The 22,046-nt window shown below is 45.3% G+C and overlaps 1 pseudogene; it reads left to right on the top strand.

The window, feature by feature from the left end:
* The first annotated feature begins 2,460 nt into the window (after positions 1 to 2,460).
* LOC111527691 lies at positions 2,461 to 13,395 on the top strand (annotated as a pseudogene).
* The last annotated feature ends 8,651 nt before the right edge of the window (positions 13,396 to 22,046 follow it).

The following is a 22,046-nucleotide window of genomic DNA, read 5'->3' on the forward strand; positions in this document are numbered from 1 at the left end:
TGTCCTCAAGTTATCCACCTGCCTTGGCCTCTCAAAGTGCTGGGATTACAGGTGTGAGCCACTGTGCCCAGCCCCCTCATTGGGTTTTAAGTTGTGGAAGTGTTGGTATATCCTAGCCTCTAAGGCAAACGAACTTATTTACATAGACACAAAATTATGTATCCTCTATTTCATGGTCAGGAGATGTTAAGTAAATGTGATTTCACCTTCCATGGTGACTACAGAACCCAACCCCCCATGCAAGATGAAGCTCTGCTGAGAATCACAGGGCAATATGAGAATCAGATAAAATAGTATGAGTGAAAGCACATTATAAACTATAAAATTTCCTACAAACATAGGACATTATTATTACTTACATTCCAAACCCCCGTCATCCAGGAACAATGCAATTTAAGTCTTTTTATAGGACTTGAGAAGTTACTTTGAAGGTTTTTTAGAGTTCTCCACTGTTTTCTGTTTTATTATTTTATTTTATTTTGCTTTTTTGGAGACGGGGTATCACTCTGTCACCCAGGCTGGAGTGCAGTGTGGTGTGATCATAGTTCATTATCACCTTGAATTCCTAGGCTCAAGTGATCCTCCCACCTCAGCTTCCCAAAGTGCTGGGATTACAGGCTAGCCGCTGAGCCTCGCCTCTCCATTGTTTTCTACAAAAGAAAAAAAAAAAAAAAAAAGGGAAACTAAATCATGATTCCTAGGGAAGATAAGGAGAGTGCATTTAACCTAATGGTCTCATTTCTTAACTAGAAACACATGAAACAAAAAGTTATTTGAGCCCAGAAGTTGGAGGCCAGCCTGAGCAACACAGGGAGACCCCATCTCTACAAAAAAATTTAAAATCAGCTGGGTGAGGTGGCGCATGCCTGTAGTACCAGCTACTCAGGAGCCTGAAGTGGGAGGATTGCTTGAGGTCAGGAGTTCAAGGCTGCAGTGAGCAGTGATTGTGCCACTGCACTCCAGCCTGGGTAACAGAAAGAGACCTTGCCTCAAAAAAAAAAAAAAAAAAAAAAAAGTTGCATTCTTTGTTTTCCCCTGTAAAACGCATTAGAATTTACGGAATTATGAAAAGATTATCCTGTTGTTTGTTTTGGAGATGAAATTGGCATGGGAAAAAGTACAACATTTGGCTTTACTTGCTAGGTACTCAATGTTAAGTTAGTGCTCCTGGCCGGGCGCGGTGGCTCACACCTGTAATCCCAGCACTTTGGGGGGCCGAGGTAGGTGGATCACAAGGTCAAGAGATCAGGACTATCCTGGCCAACATGGTGAAACCCTTGTCTCTACTAAAAATACAAGAAAAAATTAGCCGAGTGTGGTGGCATGTGCCTGTAATCCCAGCTACTCGGGAGGCTGAGGCGGGAGAATCGCTTGAACCCAGGAGGTGGAGGCTGCAGTAAACCAAGATCATGCTATTGCACTCCAGCCTGGAGACAGAGCAAGACTCCGTCTCAAAAAAAAAAGTTAATGTTTCTTAGTATTTCCCTATATGTTTCTTCTAAAATCAATGCTAAACTTAGAAAAGAAAAAGAAGCTTACAATTTCATTATTCTCTTCTCTGAGTCAGAAAGATGATTTTTGATGATAAGATTTTCACATTGCTGCAGTAAACCACAAATTATACCGATGTGAACTAGGTCCTCACACATTTTTCCTCCCCAAACATGATCTTGTGGCCATCTATTTTGAATCGATGTCTTTTTTTAAGCCTTTGTTCAAATCTTCCTTCAAATTGCTTTACGACCCCTATCTTTTAGGACCAAGCACTGAACATTCTTTTTTATTCTAAGAGGTAATGAAGCTAAGGAAGCTAACGGGACATGAATGCAAGCTGACCTATTCAGTTACTAATTTGCATTTTACAAAATAATAACAACAATGACGGTGATGACAAGTGCCCTAAGATTGTTATCTTGGGTTTCTTAGAGTTGAGAAACCGTTGCTAGCCAAACCTCCCAAGACTCATTCCCTGGTTGTTGAGTTTGATAAATTTGTCTCTCTGGTGACACATACCTGGCTGGACCAACAGAGTGATGAAATTCTCTCCTTCTTGTCTAATTTTTCTTTTGGACTCTACTCAGCAATACGTCTGAATTTCTGTGTAGGTGTCCAGCTTTTAGATTTTTCCAAGTGTTTCCAAAAATGTAATAAAACGGGCATGGTTGTTCAAGCCTACAATCCCAGCACTTTGGGAGGCCAAGGCAAGAGGGTAGCTTGAGCCCAGGAGTTTGAGACCAGCCTGGACAACATGGCAAAACCCCATCTCTACAAAAATTAGAAAATTAGGAGGCGGGCTCCCAATCCATTTCCATTCCGTTCTCCCACCACCTTCGCTGTGGGTCTCAGCAGCTTGGGCGGAGGGAGGAGTGGCAGCGGACAGGCAGCCCAGCTTCGAGAAGGTTCTTGGTGTGCCATGGCCCGCAGGCACCTGGCACGGCACGTGCCCTCCTCGCCACCAGGATGCCCAAGAGGAAGGTCGGCTCCACCTAAGGGGCTGCCAAGGAAGAGCCCAAGAGGAGATCGGCGCGGTTGTCAGCTAAACCTCCTGCAAAAGTGGAAGTGAAGCCAAAAAAGGCAGCAGCGAAGGATAAATCTTCAGATAAAAAAATGCAAACAAAAGGGAAAAGGGGAGCAAAGGGAAAACAGGCTGAAGTGGCTAATCAAGAAACTTAGGAAGATTTACCTGCAGAAAACAGTGAAAGAAAACTGAGGAGAGCCTCCCTGATGAAGCAGGAGAGAAGGAAGCCGAGTCTGATGAACACCATACACCGTGTCTTATCAGTGGTCTCTGTCTCCCTTCTGGTACAACCCAGAGGAATATTTTTATCAACTATTTTGTAAATACAATCTTTTTAGTAGCTCTAGAAACATTTTTGAGAAGGAGGGAATCCCATCTCATCCCATTTTTTTAAGTGTAAATGCTTTTTTTAAAGAGGTGAAATCATTTGCTGGTTGTTAATTTTTTGGTACAACCAGAAAATAGTGTGGGGTATTGAATTATGGGAAGCTTTGACTGTCTCTGGTGTCAGCTTAACATTCCATAGATGGGGGGTTAGTTTTCATATCCTGTAATACAAAGCATATTAAATGGCAATATGGAGTCAGTCCTGCATTTAATGTCTTGAACATTTTAAATTACTTCTATCCCCATGTTGTTTTTTAGTAGAATTGCCTCCTAAAGAAAACCACTCTTTGTTTATGGCTCTCCCTGTGAGAATTATGTGCAATCTGCAACTTTGGTTGTGGTAGTCCTGATTTCCTAATAACTTTGTTACTGTACTGTGAAAGATTAAAAATTTGAATATGTAGTGTACACACTATTCCAGTTGTGAATTGGTGGGACGTATGTAACAGCTTATCAACATGTGAAGATACTGGTGCCTGATAGCCTCTTAAGGAAAATTTGCTTCGGAATTTCAAGCTGGGAAGTCACTGGAATAACTTTAAAAATGAATTACAATACATGGCTTTTTAGATTTTTGTTATGTATGTTAAGAATTGTCTGTACTGATCCTCAATCAATAAAATCTCAATTATGAAAGAAAAAAATAAAATTAGCTAGGTGTAGTGGGGTGCACCTGTAGTCTCAGCTATTGGGAGGCTGAGGTGGGAGGATCACTTGAGCCCAGGAGGTTGATGCGGCAGTGAACTATGACTGTGCCACTGCACTGCAGCCTGGGAGACAGAGTGAGACCCTGTCTGAAAAAATAAAATGAACAGCCCCAAATCAGTGTTTTGAATAGTTTGAAATTAGTCTTATCTGTTGAGACAAGCACTGATGGATGTTGCTAGATTCCTGCCACCCTGTGTGTGTGTGTGTGAGGGGAATGGATGCTGGGGGAAGGTAAGGATGGAGACAGACAGGCAGGGCCTGTTCTGTTTTACACAGGGCTGAATCTTGCAGCACATGCCATGTAATCAGGCTAAGGACAAATAATCCCTATGAATAAATTTATAGTGAATTGACCTACATTTCACATTAGATAAAACACACTTAAGTCATTAAATGAATTTTTCCCTCTGGTTCATTAGTTCCCAGCATGCTCTGATCCTTTGCTCATTTGTCATATGGCTCATGAAAGCTGAATATGGGAAAAAGAAACTAAATCACTGCATCTGTCCCCTTACCAGGTCAGGCTATGTTCCCCACAGAGGAGTTATTACGATGTTGGAGATTGACTGGTTCTGCGGTTGATCTTGGCTAAGAGACTGAGAAGCTACACTCGACATATCGGCCTTGTGGCGTTCTGCCAAGCACTGCGCACATTAGCAATGATGTGCCCGTGCTCACATTACCCAGGAGACATCTGCTGCTAAGAGCTTAGATTCAGCATTATGAGAGCTCTCGAGAATGGGTCTCATCAGAGTTCTGAGCAGCAGGGTTGATGAGTAAAGAGGCTGGCCTTTAAAAAAACTCTCACTTGAAGCTCAAACCTTCAAGTTTTCCTTTCGTCTCTGGAGATACTCACTGAGTAAAGGTGTTGTAGAGGGAACAATTGTGGGTTGGCCCCAAATAGTATTTGCTGTGGCATGCAGGTCCAAGTGGACCTATTTTTTAAAGGTGATGTCATTCTTGGTGTGGAACTCACGGTGTTTCGTGAAGCTGCTGGTCTGCCTTTGGAGAGTCTGAAAAACAAGTCAACATTATAACATTAGCCATTCTAATGAGCCTGGGAGCAGTCCAGTGCAGGATTTTAATACATAAGGTCCAACATATAGTAATGCTCTAGGGTAGAAACAGGAGCTCTGAACAACAGAAAGAAGGAGAGCAGCATGAACAAGGCTGACTATGTGTCATCAATGGCTGCCCCCAAAGCTCATGGGATCTTAGTTGGCATTACTAGAGTTATGGACAATGGAAAGAAGGTGCACTGGGGAGACTGAAGCTATGATATTTGTCCAGCATTTTGGCCAATATTTTAAGAGGCAAAGTGGAACATGTTCAGGGTAAGTAATATAAAAGATGCCATATAAAAAATGATTCTATCCAAACAACATATACTAAGCCAAACCCAGAGCTGAGGGCTACAGATAACAGAAATGTAGGTGACACCTTCCCCGCTCTCAAGGAGAGTTAGTAATGGCTTTCAGTCCGTTAGTAGTGGCTGAAAGATTGTAAGATTCATAGTTAGGTAAAAAGGAAACTCTATATGCTCAAATATTTTAAAAGCAATCATATGAAAGAGGATTAGTCCTGCTCTCTGTGTTACTGAGGTGGAATTAAATCCAGTGGGTGAAAGCCACAAAGACTCAGTTTAGCTCAATATGAGCTGAAATTACCAACAGTGAGAGGAATTTAAAGGTGCAATGGACAGCTCGAGGGAGTTGTGAGATCCTGGTTCTCAGATGTTTAACAACAGGCCTGGCTTGGCACTGTGGCTCATGCCTGAGACCCCAGCACTTTGAGGGGCAGAGGTGGGAGGATCAGTTGAGCCCAGGAGTTTGAGGCTGCAGTGAGCCAAGATCACGCTACCACACTCCAGCCTAGCAAGAGACTCTGTCTCTAAAAAAAGAAAAAGAGCAGGCTGGTCTGGCGCAGTGGCTCACGCCTTGGGAGGCTGAGGTAGGTGGATCACTTGAGCCCAGGAGTTTGACATCAGCCTGGGCAACATGGCAAAACCCTGTCTCAACTGAAAATATAAAGATAAGCTGGGCATGGTGGCATGTGTCTGTAATCCCAGCATTTGGGAGGCTGAGGCAGGAGAATTGCTTGAACCCAGGAGGCGGATGCTGCGGTGAGCTGAGATCACGTCACTGCACTCCAGCCTGGGAGACAGAGCAAGACTCCATCTGAAACAAACAAACAAACAAACAAAAAATAAAAATTAGCCAGTTTCATAACCTGATCTCAAAATAAATAAATAGATAAAAAATTTTAATTAAATTTTTAATAATAATTAAGAACAGGCCTGATGACCAGTAGTAGAGGTGGTGACTGGCACATATACCCCGCTATTCATTCACTATTTACCCTACGCCATACCAGTGCACCAAGTACATTCATGTGTTCCAAATTTTATGGATATAGTGGTGAGCAAAATCAAAGACCCTTCTCCCATGTAGCTTATACTTCATGGAGAGAGACAAACATGAATTGAACAATCACAGGAGTGTATGTAAAACTGAGACTGGGAAAGTGTTTGATGAAAGGCCCATTGGATGTTACAAGAGCAGATAAAAGGGTGTTTGACCTATCACGGGAGGCTGGAGATATCCTTGATGAGAAACCCTCAACTGAGCTGAGATCCGCAGGCTGGGTTGGGGTATAGAAGGGTGCTCCAGGCAAAAAGGACAGACTACGCAGGGTTCTATGGTAGGAAGAAAACTCTTAGATAACAGGGAGATGATTCTCAATGACGTTTAAAGTCTCTTTCTTCTTACAAATTTTTATCTATTTATTGAATAGGTAATTCATAAATTGAACAAATTTCAAAGGTATGAAAGGGTACAGAGTGAACAGCAAGCCTCCCTTACTGCTCAGACCTCCTAGAGACAATCACTTTTGCCAGGTTTTTCTGGTCCTCCTAAAGGTATTCGATGCATCAACTAATATTCCTTTTTCTTCCCTCCACAAAATTGTAGTACCCTCTACACCATTTTACATCTTGCTTTATTCTCCTAACAATGTACCTGAGGCTCTCTCAGCACATTCACAGGTACCCTGCGGGTGTTTTAGCAGCCACACAGCAATCCAGTGAAGAAGGCACCATAGTTGAGTTAGCCTCTCCTCTACCAAGGCCATGTAGGAGAACTGCAAGCAAAACAGCAGTGAATATCTTTGTATGCAAAAAATTTTGCAAATCTATGATTGTCTGCAATGCAAACTTTGGTTTTCTTCTTTATGTTGTGTCTGATTACAATAGTAATACATGCTTACAGGAAAATATTTGCAGAAATATATAATGCAGAATGTGAAAGTACTCAGGAATCTCACCTTTCATAACCACTATGGCTATTCGTTTGTCCAGATGATTTCTAATCTAGAATAATTGAAAAAGAAGGAGCATGTCGCACCCAGAGCATAAGGCAGATTCCAGAATCTCTCCCTCTCTATGGTTTGGAGTTCACATGGAGAGAAGCTGTAATTCCTCCCAGAGGGTGCTGATGCATTCCTCTACTATAATAACTGTTTCTCACTGTTTCTTGCTGTCAAATCATAAGCCCGATTACATACTTGTTTGTAAAGTAACACTAGTTCACGTGTTCCCTGCCTTCCCCAACCCCAAGGAGAAAACCAAGGTCTGTAGTAAAGAGCAGAAGACTTGTGACAAGCAGCCAGACCTCCTGAATAATTTCTAATACAGAATCTTCCCTAGGCAGCATGCTATCCCTATCCAGAGATCAAAACAGATCTAGGTCATTTGAGGAAGTAGCCAGGCAAAGGATGTTGAAGCACTGCAGTAAAACTCAGTGTTAATTATGCAGGTAGGAAGGACAGTTTTTGTAGTTAAAAAAAAAGCAAATTATATGTAGACTAGATAGATACATACATACAAATGTATATATGTATGTACCTGTGTGTGTATATCATATTTATAAGAAACTATTTAATTTTAAATTGAGGATTTTTTTTCAACAGCAAGAGAAGGAGTTACTTCTAAACTAAAATACCTGAAAATTTACAGTTCAGGATGTGTAACCAGCAGGAATTATGATCACTTTACTCTTTCCTCATCACCTCCCCTTGCCAGAAACTATGTATGTACACATAGACATAATTATATCATTTTATTACTTATAGAATAATGCAGTTGAATTATGTTATCTAACAGGCACTTCAAGTATTTCAGATGCTTTCAGGACTGTTGAAAAAGTGCATGTGCACGTCGATCTCAGGTCCTATTTTTTTCTCCTTCCATCTCACCATGCAGTGTCATAGAGTCCCAGTCCTGCACTCACTAAGCCTTAGGTGGGGGAATTAATTCAGTTCTGTCTCATTAAGTACTAAGCACAATGGCCAAGCGCAGTTGCTCATGCCTGTAATCCTAGTGCTTTGGGAGGCCGAGGAGGGGCGGATTGCCTGAGCCCAGGAGTTCGAGATCAGACTGAGAGCAACATGGTAAAACCCTGCCTCTACTAAAAATACAAAAATTAGTTGGGTGTGGTGACACGTACCTCTAATCCCAGCTACTCGGGAGGCTGAGGCACAAGAATTGCTTGAACCTGGGAGGTAGAAGTTCTACCTCAGATTCAGGTAGAATCTGAGCCCAGATTGCACCACTGCACTCCAGCCAGTGTGAGACTCTGTCTCCAAAACACCACCACCACCAACAATAACAACTAGTACTAAGCACAAGCATTGAGCATCTAGTCTGTGCCAGAAGCATGGCATAAAGCAAACAGAAATCAAATGGAATCTCTAGGCTTTACCTCTGTCGGCTTATCTGTAAAATAAGGTGCTTGAATTAGATGATTAATCTCTCTTTTCCTAGCTCTGACTTCTATGATATGAAGTAAAACCAAGCAGTCGTTTGTATCTAAAAATCTTCAGAACATTTACCAATAGGCTTCATGATCATCAAACTGCCACACGAATCTCATCACCTCTACTGTGGTCCCTCCAGCACTTGAATCATTAGCAATGTATCATTAATGCTGATAATGCATCATTAATAATGACAAGTTTTTTGTACAGTGCATCATAATACCAAGAACTCTTCACAACAACCATGGGTCAGAGAGCTCTGGCAGTCTCATCCTTGCTTTTACAGAAAAGGAAACTGAGACTGAGAAAGGTTGAAGGTGGCAGAATAAGGACTTGAACTCATGTCTAACTTGTGGTCAGGGCTCTTCCCACCCTACCACCACTGCACTTATGAAATACTAGTGGGCATTGCCCCCACTGTGTGCCTACATCTTCTCTCCCATTCACATGAGCAGGGGCAGTCTTACACAATTTCTTTATTGCACACGCAGCATTGTGCCCACTGGGCACCTGCTTCACTCTGCACTCAGCGCAGGCCCCATCCCACATTTTCTTGGCAGGGCTGGGAGCTGCTGTGGGGTGATTCAGGGCCCTGTGGCCCAGCCCAAGAGAAAGCAGTTTAATAGAGAGACCTAGGCACAGGCCCCGGCTGCCTGCCCTGGCAGAGACACTCCCCAGGGCAGAAGCACAAACCCAGAGTTCTTTGTCCATCTTATCCCAGCATCAGCAGGCCCTGAGTTGTTCATTGAAACTCCTTGAAGGAAGCTTGCTGTCAATTAGACTTGTTCTGTTTAAGGTTTAGATCTCAACAAAGATGAGTGGGTCATTTCAGTGCTTCTGTGAGTGACTCTGAGAGACCTGAAGCCAAGGCTGCCGGCCAGCCGGCCTCAGCCGTCCAGAACATGCTCCCACATTGACCTGCCTGAGGCCAGCCCTCATGGGATATTTCCAATAGTAATGATAAAAAATGTGCTTGAGCTTAGGTGGCAGTGGGAATATTTTTCAAAACACAGTCACATTCAAACAAACGCTGGGGCAGGCATGACCGACTCCTTTATAACCTAGGGAAGAGAAATTAGCTGTGGGGAATTGGGTCTATGGAACCATTAAGTCACAAAGTTGAGACAGGAATGCAGATCTTCCATACCTAGCCATATGATCTCTGCATTCTAACAGGATTCCACCACCCTGTAGAGCTGGTCAGGTTTATTTTGGAGACTCTCTCCTGCTCCAGGTTCCAGGGCTTTTCAAGAGTCAGAGGGCCAGGCACAGTGGCTCACACCACTTTGGGAGGCTGGGGCGGGCAGATCACCTGAAGTCAGGAGTTTGAGACCAGCCTGGCCAACATGGTGAAACCCCGTCTCTATTAAAAATACAAAACTTAGCCGAAGGGTGCCTGTAATCCCAGCTAATTGGGAGGTTGAGGCACGAGAATTGCTTGAATCCAGGAGGCGGAGGTTGCAGTGCGCCCAGATGGAGCCACTGCACTTCAGCCTGGGCAACAAGAGTGAAACTCTATCTCAAAAAAAAAAAAAAAGAAAAGAAAAGAAAAAGAGAACCCCTACCTCAGCATGAAACTGAGTCCTGCTTCCTCTGGTGAATGGCATGACTTCTGAAATCGCCCTCTTCTTCTCCATCCACCTCATGAAACCTCTGTCTTTCCAAACCGATCACGGCTCCGAGGGAAATTCAGTAGGATTACATGTATTTGCACACAGATGTGAATTGATGAATGTTAACATACTTGTGGCTGGGCGCGGTGGCTCAAGCCTGTAATCCCAGCACTTTGGGAGGCCGAGATGGGCGGATCACGAGGTCAGGAGATCGAGACCATCCTGGCTAACACGGTGAAACCCCGTCTCTACTAAAAACTACAAAAAACTAGCCGGGCAACGTGGCGGCGCCTGTAGTCCCAGCTACCTGGGAGGCTGAGGCAGGAGAATGGCGTGAACCCGGGAGGCAGAGCTTGCAGTGAGCTGAGATCCGGCCACAGCACTCCAGCCTGGGTGACACAGCGAGACTCCGTCTCAAAAAAGAAAAAAAGAAAAAAAAAAAAAAACATACTTGTCAGGAATACTTGTGGAATCCCAAAACATAGGACTCTCTAAGGGTGAAATTTCAAGAGCTATTTGTAAGCACACAAAATGCACTGTAAGGTGTCTGCTTACTCCTTCAACTCTGTTCCAGATTCCCTACACAGCATGGAGGTTTGGTGGGACCGAGGGGAGGAGAGGCTCAGGCCCAGAATATCTTTGCAGTTCTGAGCCCATGAGCAGTGACAGTAAGAAAAGTGGGCAGATAGAATGCAAAAGAGCTGTGCCCAATTCAAGTACAGACAACGGATTACCCCACGTGACACAACTTTGTTCTCTTTGTTCTCTTTGCTGAGAACAAAGTCAGGTTCATGACGCCACAGACCCGTTCCTACTGAGGAACCCAAGGCCCTGCGTGCTCCCAAAGTCATCCTAGAATGATTGAACTGGGTTCCCAGCACTGTGAGGCCACAAAGCTCCAGACCAGCCATTCTTTTGCCACCCTCGCTCCTCACCCCTGCTTGTTCTGGAAGCCCAGGTGCACTTCTGCAGCAAGGGAGCACTAAATAATCCACCCCAAGACTCTGGGACTGTGCCAGGCTGCCGACTTTTCCGCAGGAACCTTGGGGCTCATTGGTTTATAGATTTCCCCAATCAAAAAACAAAGAATCCCAGCTACCTCTCCTTGTCATCTACACATCTCTCCAGACTGTCTCTGAATCTCCTGCTTCCTTCCCTGCTGTGATTGAAGTGGGCACTTTAGAAGCAGACTCATCTTCTCTCCTGTCTGCTCTGGGCTTTCAGCTTCATGCAGCAGTGCTCCCCCAAAGCCTAGCTATTCCCTCCTCCCTAAGAGTCCCTCCACTAATGCGCCATCAGGAACCCCTGCTGCTAGCAAGAGGAATAGGAATGCTAACCTTAGCTGGGCGCCGATCACAGCTCAGGCTCCGTGCTAAGTGCTTGTCTTGCATTTCCTCATTTAATCCTAACAAATGAATGATCTAAGTGCTATTTTTGTGTCTGTGCCAATTTTACAAGTGGGGAAACTGATGCACAGGCAGGGGAAGTAATTTGCCCAAGATCACATGGTTGGATCGTGGAGGAATTGAGGTCTTCTTGCTAATACAAACAAGCTTCAGGGAATAGCCTTGTGCTTTTAACTTCGGAAGCTCTAGAATAAATTCCTTAAAGGGGAATGATGGGATCAAACAGAAAGCACAATTAACATTTTAGATGAATCCTTCCAAATTTTTCCCCAAAATGGTTTTATACATTATACTTCCATCAACTATGTATGAGAATGCCTGTTGTATCCTTGCCATTACTGGATATTTTCAATTTTGTATCCCATTCCGATAAATAAGGATTTTGTTTTCATTTTCATTCTTTAGTTACTGGTGAGGAGGAGCACATGTTCATGTTTATTGGCCCGTTATACTTTTCTGCCCAGATATAAATGTTAATAATATGAAACAACTGATTTCCTCCCCAGAATCCACATTTCCTTTATTCCCCGTCATGATCACCCACTAGTTATCCAAAACAGAAATCCAGGAACAGACTTTGGGTCTTCCTTCTGCTCTTCTTTCTTTCTTTTCTTTTCTTTTCTTTTTTTTTTTTTTTTTTTTTTGAGATGGAGTCTTGCTCTGTCACCCAGGCTGGAGTGCAGTGGCGTGATCTTGGCTCACTGCAACTTCCACCTCCTGAGTTCAAGTGATTCTCCTGCCTCAGCCTCCTGAGTAACTGGGATTATAGGTGCACATCACCACACCTGGCAAATTTTTGTAATTTTAGTAGAGATGGGGTTTCATTATGTTGGCCAGGCTGGTCTCGAACTCCCAACCTCAGGTGATTCACCTACCTCAGCCCCCCAAAGTGCTGGGATTACAGGCATGAGCCACCACCCCTGGCCTCTTTCTGCTCTTCTTTCTACAGCTAGTCAATCGTGACTGCCTCTTATATGCTTCTGGGATCAACTCCATACTGTCCCCATGATCCCCTGGATGGTGCAGGCTGTCATCACCGTTCTCAGAACAGTCCTTGGGGGATGCTGCTGAGGAAGCTACTACACAGGCCTTGTCTTGTTTTATTCTCAATAACCTTAGAGTGGGTGCTATCATCCCCATTGTCCACTGCGTGTTCCCCATCATGAGGGAGGATCACCTTCCTCCACCCCCTTCTCTGCTGCTCCAATGGCTTCCTCTCCTTGTCTCTTGTCCCCATGTCTAAAGCTTTCACCTTCTGGGGAAGACCACAGGTCTGCTTTCAGCCTGCCTGGCCCCAAGGAAGGCCTGGCCGGGTCAGAGAGCCCACGGACAGGCCATGATTCAGAAGCCGAGATAGTGAACCCTGGCTCTGACCAGCTTTCTTGCTCTTTCTAAAGCGGGCTTGTCCTCTTCTCCTTTTCCCTGTATCTGCTCACATCTCCCTTTTCTTTACCCCTGCTCCCGTTTCTACTCTTATTTTCTCTGTGGCTCTTGCTTAGTATAGCCTTTCTTCCTCTGTGTTTTCCCATTTGTTTCTCTATCAGTCTTTTCTTTCCTCGAGATGGAGTCTCACTCTGTGGTCCAGGCTGGAGTGCAGTGGTGTGATCTCAGCTCACTGAAACCTCTGCCTTCCGGGTTCAAGTGATTCTCCTGCCTCAGCCTCCCAAGTAGCTGGGATTACAGGTGGACGCCACCACGCCCGGCTAATTTTTGTATTTTTAGTAGAGACAGGGTTTCATCATGTTGGCTAGACTAGTCTCAAATTCCTGATCTCAGGTGATCTACCTGCCTTTGCCTCCCAAAGTGCCAGGATTATAGGCGTGAGTCATCGCGTCCAGCCTCCTGTCAGTCTTTTCTAGTCCCACTCATTTAATTGCCTTTTTGTTTCCTTGCAGGGAGAATAGGATCTCAGGGCCCCAAGAAGGAAGCAGCAGGGAAAGGCATCGCCTGATCCTCCACTGCAGGCAGAAAACAACTTCTGCTTTCTCTTGCTGCCTCTCAGGGTCAGCGTGCAAGCCCAGGTGGGGTCTACCCCACCACAGACCCTTGCCCACCGGCCCTAAGGCTGGCCATTACCGTTACATGGGCCCTCTAATCCGCAGCAGTCAGCGTTCTCACCCCGAACTGCCATGATTCTCTTCCTGCTCACGTGATTTCCTTGTGGCCGCTCTTGGCTCCATTCCTGAAATCAGGAAAAGGACCTTTGCCTCTGAGCGTCAGAAGGGGAGGAGTTCAGTGGAGCCCACTGAAACACCACCATCTGTGTTTTAGAATCTTTACTGATTCTGACAATTCCAGTTCTCCATGGATGACAATATCTGCAGCCCAGTAAACTGGTTTAGAAAAACTTGGCCAGGCGCGGTGGCTCAAGCCTGTAATCCCAGCACTTTGGGAGGCCGAGACGGGCGGATCACGAGGTCAGGAGATCAAGACCATCCTGGCTAACACGGTGAAACCCCGTCTCTACTAAAAAATACAAAAAACTAGCCAGGCGAGGTGGCAGGTGCCTGTAGTCCCAGCTACTCGGGAGGCTGAGGCAGGAGAATGGCGTAAACCCGGGAGGCGGAGCTTGCAGTGAGCTGAGATCCGGCCACTGCACTCCAGCCTGGGCCACAGAGCGAGACTCCGTCTCAAAAAAAAAAAAAAAAAAAAAAAAAAAGAAAACCTTCATTAGCTGCCTGCCACGGGGGAGCAAAGGGCCAGTCTGCCCCTCAGGTTTACCCCACTGTGCTGTTGAGGCAGGGGTCCCTGGGCCCTCCCACCTGAGTCCCGCACCCTTGCTCCTCTCCTGCAGATGAGACTGGGACAGTTGATGTGTAGAGCTTTGGTGTCCCCGCAGCAGGGGATGAGTAACACGCTTTCCCTACCCAGACAGCTGCCCTACAGCCTCCTTGTTCCTGCTTCTGGCTCAAGAGCCTGCTTAGATCAGGGTCTCATTCTGTTACACCCGTTTTTACTCTCAATCAGTTTTGTTGAATTTAACTGGGGTTTGGAAGATTAAAAACAAAGTCAACATTATTTCGTGATTCTCTGGAAGCCCAGTTGCAGTTTAATCTTCGCAACAGGTTCCCATTTCCACCAAGGTTATAGGGTCTCCACCACTGTTCCCTACCGCCTCTTATTTTTTTTTTTTTTTTTTTTGAGACGGAGTCTCACTCTATCGCCCAGGCTGGAGTGCAGTGGCGTGATCTTGGCTCACTGCAAGCTCTGCCTCCTGGGTTCACGCCATTCTCCTGCCTCAGCCTCCCGAGTAGCTGGGACTACAGGCGCCCGCCACCACGCCTGGCTAATTTTTTTTGTATTTTTAGTAGAGACAGGGTTTCACCGGGTTAGCCAGGATGGTGTCGATCTCCTGACCTTGTGATCCGCCCGCCTTGGCCTTCCAAAGTCCTGGGATTACAGGCGTGAGCCACCGTGCCCAGCCCCGTCATGCTTCTTAAGCCTTGGCTTGTATCAGAATCACCTGGTGTGTTTGTTAAAATTCATATTCCTGGGGCCGGGCGCGGTGGCTCAAGCCTGTAATCCCAGCACTTTGGGAGGCCGAGACGGGCGGATCACGAGGTCAGGAGATCGAGACCCTCCTGGCTAACACGGTGAAACCCCGTCTCTACTAAAAATACAAAAAATTAGCCGGGCGAGGTGGTGGGCGCCTGTGGTCCCAGCCACTCGGGAGGCTGAGGCAGGAGAATGGCGTGAACCCAAGAGGCAGAGGTTGCGGTGAGCTGAGATCCGGCCACTGCACTCTAGCCTGGGCGACAGAGCAAGACTCCGTCTCAAAAAAAAAAAAAATAATTAAAATTCATATTCCTGTGAAATCTCAATCTCAAAGAAATAGCTGCATGCCGTGTTGACGGCAGCACATAGCCACAATTGCCAAGACATGAATCAAGCTAAGTGTCCATCAATAGATAAACAGATAAAGAAAATGTGGTATATATGCATGCTGGAATACTATCCAGCCTTTAAAAAGAAGGAAATATTGCATTTGCAGCAACATGGATGAGTCTGGAGGATATTATGCTGCTAAGTGAAATAGTAAGCAAGCCAGAGATCCTGCGTGACCCCTGGAATGTGAACTCTAAGGTAGTCACACACAGTAGCAGAGAGGAGAATGGTGGTTGCCAGGGGCTGTGAGCAGGGGGATTGGGGAGGTGTTGGTCAAAAGGTACACAGTTTCAGTTATGCAAAGTAATTATCTCTGGAGATAAACAACAACAATAAACAAAGCATGGTGGCTCATGCCTGTAATCCCAACACTTTGAGTGGCCGAGGTGGGCGGATTGCTTGAGCCCAGAAGTCTGAGGCCGACCTGGGCATCATAGTGGGACCCTGTCTCCACAGAAAACTTAACTATTGGCCAGGTGTGGTGGTGCACACCTGTAGTCCCAGCTACTTATGGGGTGGTGGAGGCTGAGATGGGAGGATTGCTTGAGCCCAGGAGTTCAAGACCACAGTGGGCCATGGTCACAGCACTGCACTCCAGCCTTGGCAACAGAGGGAGACTGTCTGAAAAAAAAAAAGAAGAGAGACAGGCACTACTGATAGAGTACCAAAGAATGTCCACAGTTACCTGGAAAGGCTACGAAAAATATTTGTCTTAGAAAAAATTAGTGGTTGCCAGGAGTTAGGGAGGAAGGGAATGGCTTCAGATATAAAAGGTAGCACAAGAGATCTGGTGATGGAACTGACTGTCTTCACGGTGTGGTGGTTACATGAATCTGTACATGTGATAAAATCACACAGAACTAAGGACACACACATATGAGTTCATGTTAAACCTGGTGAAACCTGAATAAAGTTGCTGGATTTTTATCAATGTTGATTTTCTGGATGTGATATTGTACTATAGTCATACAAGGTGTTACCACTGGGGAAGGGTAGGTGAAAGGCCTGCAGGATCTTTCTGTATTATTTTTTTTACAATTGCATGTAAACCTACAATTATCTCCAAATAAAATGTTGTTTAAAAAAGTTTTAAGATGCATATTCCTGGGACCCTCCCCATACCTACTGAATAGAAATCTCTAAGAGGGTGAGGCCCAGCTATCTATATTTGAGAACAAGCTGCCCAAGGATTCTGTTGTGTAATCAATCTCAAAACCTATTCTTCTCAAGCCCTGATCTGGTTGAGCTGGAGCTCCCTGTGTCCTGCCTGCTGTGTTTAGGGGATTTCATTTCCTGAACAGTGTCTTTGTGATTGTGGCTGAGCAGGGCTGGAGGCAGGAGGTAACGAAATATGGCTTTGCACGTGATCTCTTAGTTTTCAAATCTAAGCGTTTCATCTTCCCACAAGCTAGGCAGCTCCCCTGAGTGGGGTCTTGTTCTCTCTTCTCCAACCCTCTCCACCCTCAGCCCAGTGCATGGTGTGAAAGCCCAAAGCCGCAAGTTCAATTTCTCGGGTTCTTTCCTCCCATCCAGCATAGGCCCAAGAGTTTCTCTTTAGGTATTTGAATACTTCCTGAAATAACAATGCCATTCCCAAAGCCCCTTTCTCCTGCCTCCTCGCAGTAAGGACACAGCTTGTCCCTCATCCTACAGTAAACTCCTCGGACCTCTATTTGACAACAATGTGACTCTGTGCCAGGTGCCAGCTAAGCACTTCACTCCAAGCAACTCCATGAGGCAAGTAATATCATTATCCTTATTTTTCAGATGAGAGAAATAAGGCTCAGAGAGGTCCTGTGACGTGCTTAAGTTCACACAGCTAATAGATGGTGGAGTGGGGATTTGAACCTGGCTTCTGACCCTAGAGTCTACTCTTTACCACCAAGTTGCTCTGGGCAGGCACCTGCCTCTGTGTCTCCTTGAGCCTTTGTAGGATATTCCCTGATTGTTCTTTCAATCTTTCCTTCCAGCCTCCCATGCAGGTTCCACAGCTTTGTCAGTGTGACACAGTGCTGTGACTTGACACAAACTCTGCATGAGGCTTGATCACTTACTGGCTGTGTGATCTCAGGTAAGTTAATTAGCCTCTCTGGGTCGCAGTTTCCTCATCTATAAAATCAGATGCTATCTACGCATGGGTTACTGGGAGGGTTGTGTACAGGACTTAACTCAGCACTACCACTAGTCATTTACAATGTCACATATCTAAGACATTTATAATGATTATCCTACGCCTTTGTGTTTTAGGGCAGGGCTTGGTAAACTACAGTTCATGGGCCAAAACTGAACAGTTTTTACATTTTTATTTTTTATTTATTTATTTTTTTGAGGTGGAGTTTCGTTTGTCACCCAGTTTAAAGTCCCGTAGCACGATCTCAGCTCACTGCAACCTCCGCCTCCGAGTTCAAACAATTCTCCTGTCTCAGCCTCCTAAGCAGCTGGGATTACGGGCACGTGCCGCAAACCTGGCTAATTTCTTTTTTTAATTTTTAGTAGAGATGGGGTTTCACCATGTTGGCCAGGCTGGTCTAGAACTCCTGATCTCAAATGATCCACCTGCCTCAGCCTCCCAAAGTGTTGGGATTACAGGTGTGAGCCACCACACCCGGGCCACATTTTTAAATAGTTGAAAAATAACCAAAAACATAACATTTCATAACATATGGAAATTATATGTCATTCAAATTTCAATGTCCTCAAATAAAGTTTTATTGGAATATACCACACTCATTCGTTTCCATAGTGTCTATGACTGCTTTCACACTGCCATGGCAGAGTTGAGTACATTGTTGCAACAGAGACTGCATGGGCCACAAAGGCAAAACTATTTTCTATCTGGCTCTTCATAGAAAATGTTTGCCAACCCCCATTCTAGAACATAAAAGTCTTATTCTAAAGGTACCTCCTGCACTTGAGCCCCTAGCAGTAAATATACAGCAGCAACAGTCTTGTTTATCTGCAGAACACATTGGAAGAAATGGGTTGTGGAGTGCTGGCACAACACAAGCTTGGGACACAGGCAGCAGACAATGGGCTTTAGGGACAGAAAAGGTAAGAAGAAGATAAGGTTACTGGCTGGGACTTAAAGAAACCCACCATCCTCTTCCCAACAGACATACTTTATCATTTGGCTTCCAGAATTTCCCAATCTCCCTTGCACTTAGTGGGGTCATGTGATTAAGGCCTGGACAATGACGTGTAAGCAGAATTGCTGTTCCAGCTTATAGAACACTTCCTTAAAATGTGCTAGCGTGTGCTCCTCCTCTTCTCTTTGATCTTCCTTTGACCTTGTTGCCTGGAACATAGATGTGATGGCTGGAGTTCTGGCATCCATTTTGGACCATGAAGATAAGAACTACTTTCTAGGGACAGCAGAATAGTGATGGAAATGGACTGGTTTCCTGAGAACTTGGAGGGACAGAGCCACAATCCAGCCCTGAATTGCTTGCCCCTAGACTTTTACATGAAAAACAGAAAAAAAAAATCCCACAAAAATAAAAGTGATTATATCTACTGAAGCCATTGTTATTTTGGAATTTTTACTCTGAGATGAACTTACTGATCCTAACTGATATGGTCCTTATAGTGTTTTTTGGTGGTAACCTCCTCTTTTCTTCCCTTTTCAATTGTCCTTGATCTCCATTTAGACAGATGTCCCTGTCTGAAACTGTGGGAGAGCGATGATGGAGAAGGAGATGCTCTGTCCCTGGGGATTGAGGAGACAGCGCGGAGCGCTGCGTTTTAAGAGGCCTTACGCCAATTTCTGTACCTACCCTCCTCAGCCTGGTAAACGAGGAGGTGCAGCACCTTCCTCTCAGCTTTGCACTGAGCCAGGCACATACAAAGATGTTTCCATTTATTTTATTTTATTTTTATTTTTTGAGATGGAGTCTCTCTCTGTCACCCAGGCTGGAGTGCAGTGGTGCGATCTCGGCTCACTGCAACCTCTACCTCCTGGGTTCAAGCGATTCCCCTGCCCCAGCCCCCTGAGTAGCTGGGATTACAGGTGCCCGCCACCACACCCGGCTAATTTTTGTATTTTTAGTAGAGACAGGGTTTCACCATGTTAAGTGAGGCTGGTCTTGAACTCCTGACCTCGTGATCTGCCTGCCTTGGCCTCCCAAAATGCTGGGATTACAGGCCTGAGCCACCGTGCCCAGACCTATTTATTTTTTATTTTTTTTTATGGCTTTTTTTTTTTAATGTCTTAAGCTAGCTACTTTATTATCATCATTTACTGTCTGATAGTCACCCAAGTACTGAAGGCAAGCATTGCCTTTATAAAATCGAGAACTGATCACTTCACTGTCTCCTCTAAAACTTTGGATGCCCAACATCTGACATTGCTATAAGGAAAAGGACAAAGTCCTTAGTCCAGCCACAAAAGCCCTTCACAATCTGGCTAAAGCCAACCTCTTCATTTCCTCTCCCACCTCTCCCACGCAGAAAACCTAAAGTGTAGCCACTGTGAGGTAACCTACCAACGTCAGCCATCCAGAGGCATCCGGTCCCACAGTGTGTTGTACAGGTGACCACTAGAAGGACTCTTCTCAAAGTTAACAACAGAACGAGTGTGCCTCTGTGTGTGTGCGCGCGTGCGTATGTGCGTGTGTACGTGCGCACGCATGCGCGTGCCTGAGTAGCGTGTGGGCTTGAAGGCTGGATTATCAACTTCCCCACCAGAGAGCAGGTGATAGAAGATGCTGACCTGGATTGGGGCCTTGGGTTGGATCAGGCCCCAGGGAGCAGGGAGGAAAGGGGGGTTGGGAATGGAAGGAGGGAAGGAGCCCTGGGAAGTTTGGTGTAGACCAGCTTTGCTTTCTTAACCCTCCCCATATGCATTCAGGGACGGAAGACAATGGAATACATTTTTGAGTTAGGGCTTGAATCCCTTGCTTTCCTAACTCAAGAATTCAGGGGCCACATAGAAATGGACAGCACAGTATCCCTCCCTATCTAATCTCACTTCCCCTACTCAGGAATCAAATGGAGTCACAGAGTGAGGAATATTTATACTTTGTATTTTAGGAGAAAAAAATACATTGAGGTATAAGATAAAATATTTGCTCTCTGATACCTAATGAATCAGTATTTTATAAAAACCTAATTATTAGTCTTACAGAACTGAAGTTATTACTTAAGAGTCAGGTTGTTTAAAATATTGCATCTTGTAGGCTGCTTATATATGATTATTTTATAAAACCAGAATGATGACAACATGGTTTATAATTGTCATTGCTTTCGTGACCACATTTTGGCTGTTTTAGAATGAAGTTCAATTTCCTCAAACTGATGTTTGAGACCCTCAAGCATATGACCCGCATTTCCCTCAGGCAGCTGGGCAATCTTACTGCCCACTCCCAGGTGCCTGTTCACTTCTCTCTTTTGCTGTCAGAGTTCTTCATGCTAGGAACTTGTCCTGCCCTCTCCTTTGTCTTCGAAATATAGTCCCTTTAGAGACAGCTGTTCTGTCATCCTTAGAATCTGCAGCACAGACTTCAACACTGTAAAATATGTTATACTGTATCTATTTGTTTCTTCAAGTTGCATGTGCAGAAGCCTCATTCCTAAACAAAACTGTAAGCTACTTAAAGATGAGGACTCTGACATTTTTTTCAATTTCTCTTCTTTCCTTTTCTTTTTAAATTATTAGGGTCAGCCCAGTAGCAGCAGGCTGTCAATAAATGTCTCTGAATTACCGCTAAATTTGCCACTTGTTCAAAGGCAGGCATTTGACTTGGAAGTGCACTAGGAGCTAAAGGGAACCAGCAATAATAAAACCTGGTGAAATGCAATTTCCTGTTTTGTGTAGCACTCGAGTCAAATATTTCTGCTCTATCTCCTAGGAAATATAGAACAAATCGAAATTGAAAAAATGTAAGGAAGTCATCCTGAATGGTTGCTAAAGAAAGAAAATAAAGCATCAGGTTTTCCTAACCATGGATTCCACAGCTGACAAATTGAACAGTAAGGCCAGCCTTGGCCATGTGTGACTCAGAGCCAGCCCCTACCTGTGCAGGTGTGGCTCATATTCCATTCTTTTCCATTGGTTTTGGTTAACATTTACATCCTCCACTGCAAGTGAGAGGGTGACTGGAGGGTGGTCTCCTGGCAGCCAAGGCAAAGGGCCAAGGACCAGATGGCAGCGGGTGTTTGTGGAAGGGCCAGCGGTCTTTCACCCCTCTTCTGCAGAGTCCTCGGTGTTGCAGGCCTGGGGTGCAGCAGTGGAGGCAGAGGCCAGAGTACATTTTAAAGGCCCTCCTTCTGCCAGCTGCTTCTGCTAGGGGGTCTGCCTGCGAGAGGCACTGATAGAAGCTGAAAGCAGGAAGAAGAAACGAGGCTCTGTGGCCTCCTGCCCCTTGAAGGGGCCTCTGGCCATGGCAGCAGCCAGAGGGTGTGGGCTTCTGGTTCCCCATCAGGACCCCACGCAGCCCCGTCAGCACAGTGGCAAAGCCTCCAACAGGCCAATGCCATGCCGGCTGGTAGGGTTGCCCGCATCCTGATGTCTGGGCGATCTCCTTCTCCCTTGTGCTCCCCCAGACCCTTCAGCACCTTTTGCCACTAGTTTTCTGCATGAAATCCCAGCCTCGGAATGAACTCTGTAAGGCTGGGTCCACACCTGGTAGAGGGGCTGCAGTGAGGGGTGTGTTCAGCAGGCCTGAATTTCAGCCATAAATCTGGGGATAAGATAAATATTTCCTTTGCTTTGTTTTTTTT

The sequence above is a fragment of the Piliocolobus tephrosceles genome, chromosome 6 (assembly GCF_002776525.5).
Source record: "Piliocolobus tephrosceles isolate RC106 chromosome 6, ASM277652v3, whole genome shotgun sequence".
NCBI lineage: Eukaryota > Metazoa > Chordata > Mammalia > Primates > Cercopithecidae > Piliocolobus > Piliocolobus tephrosceles.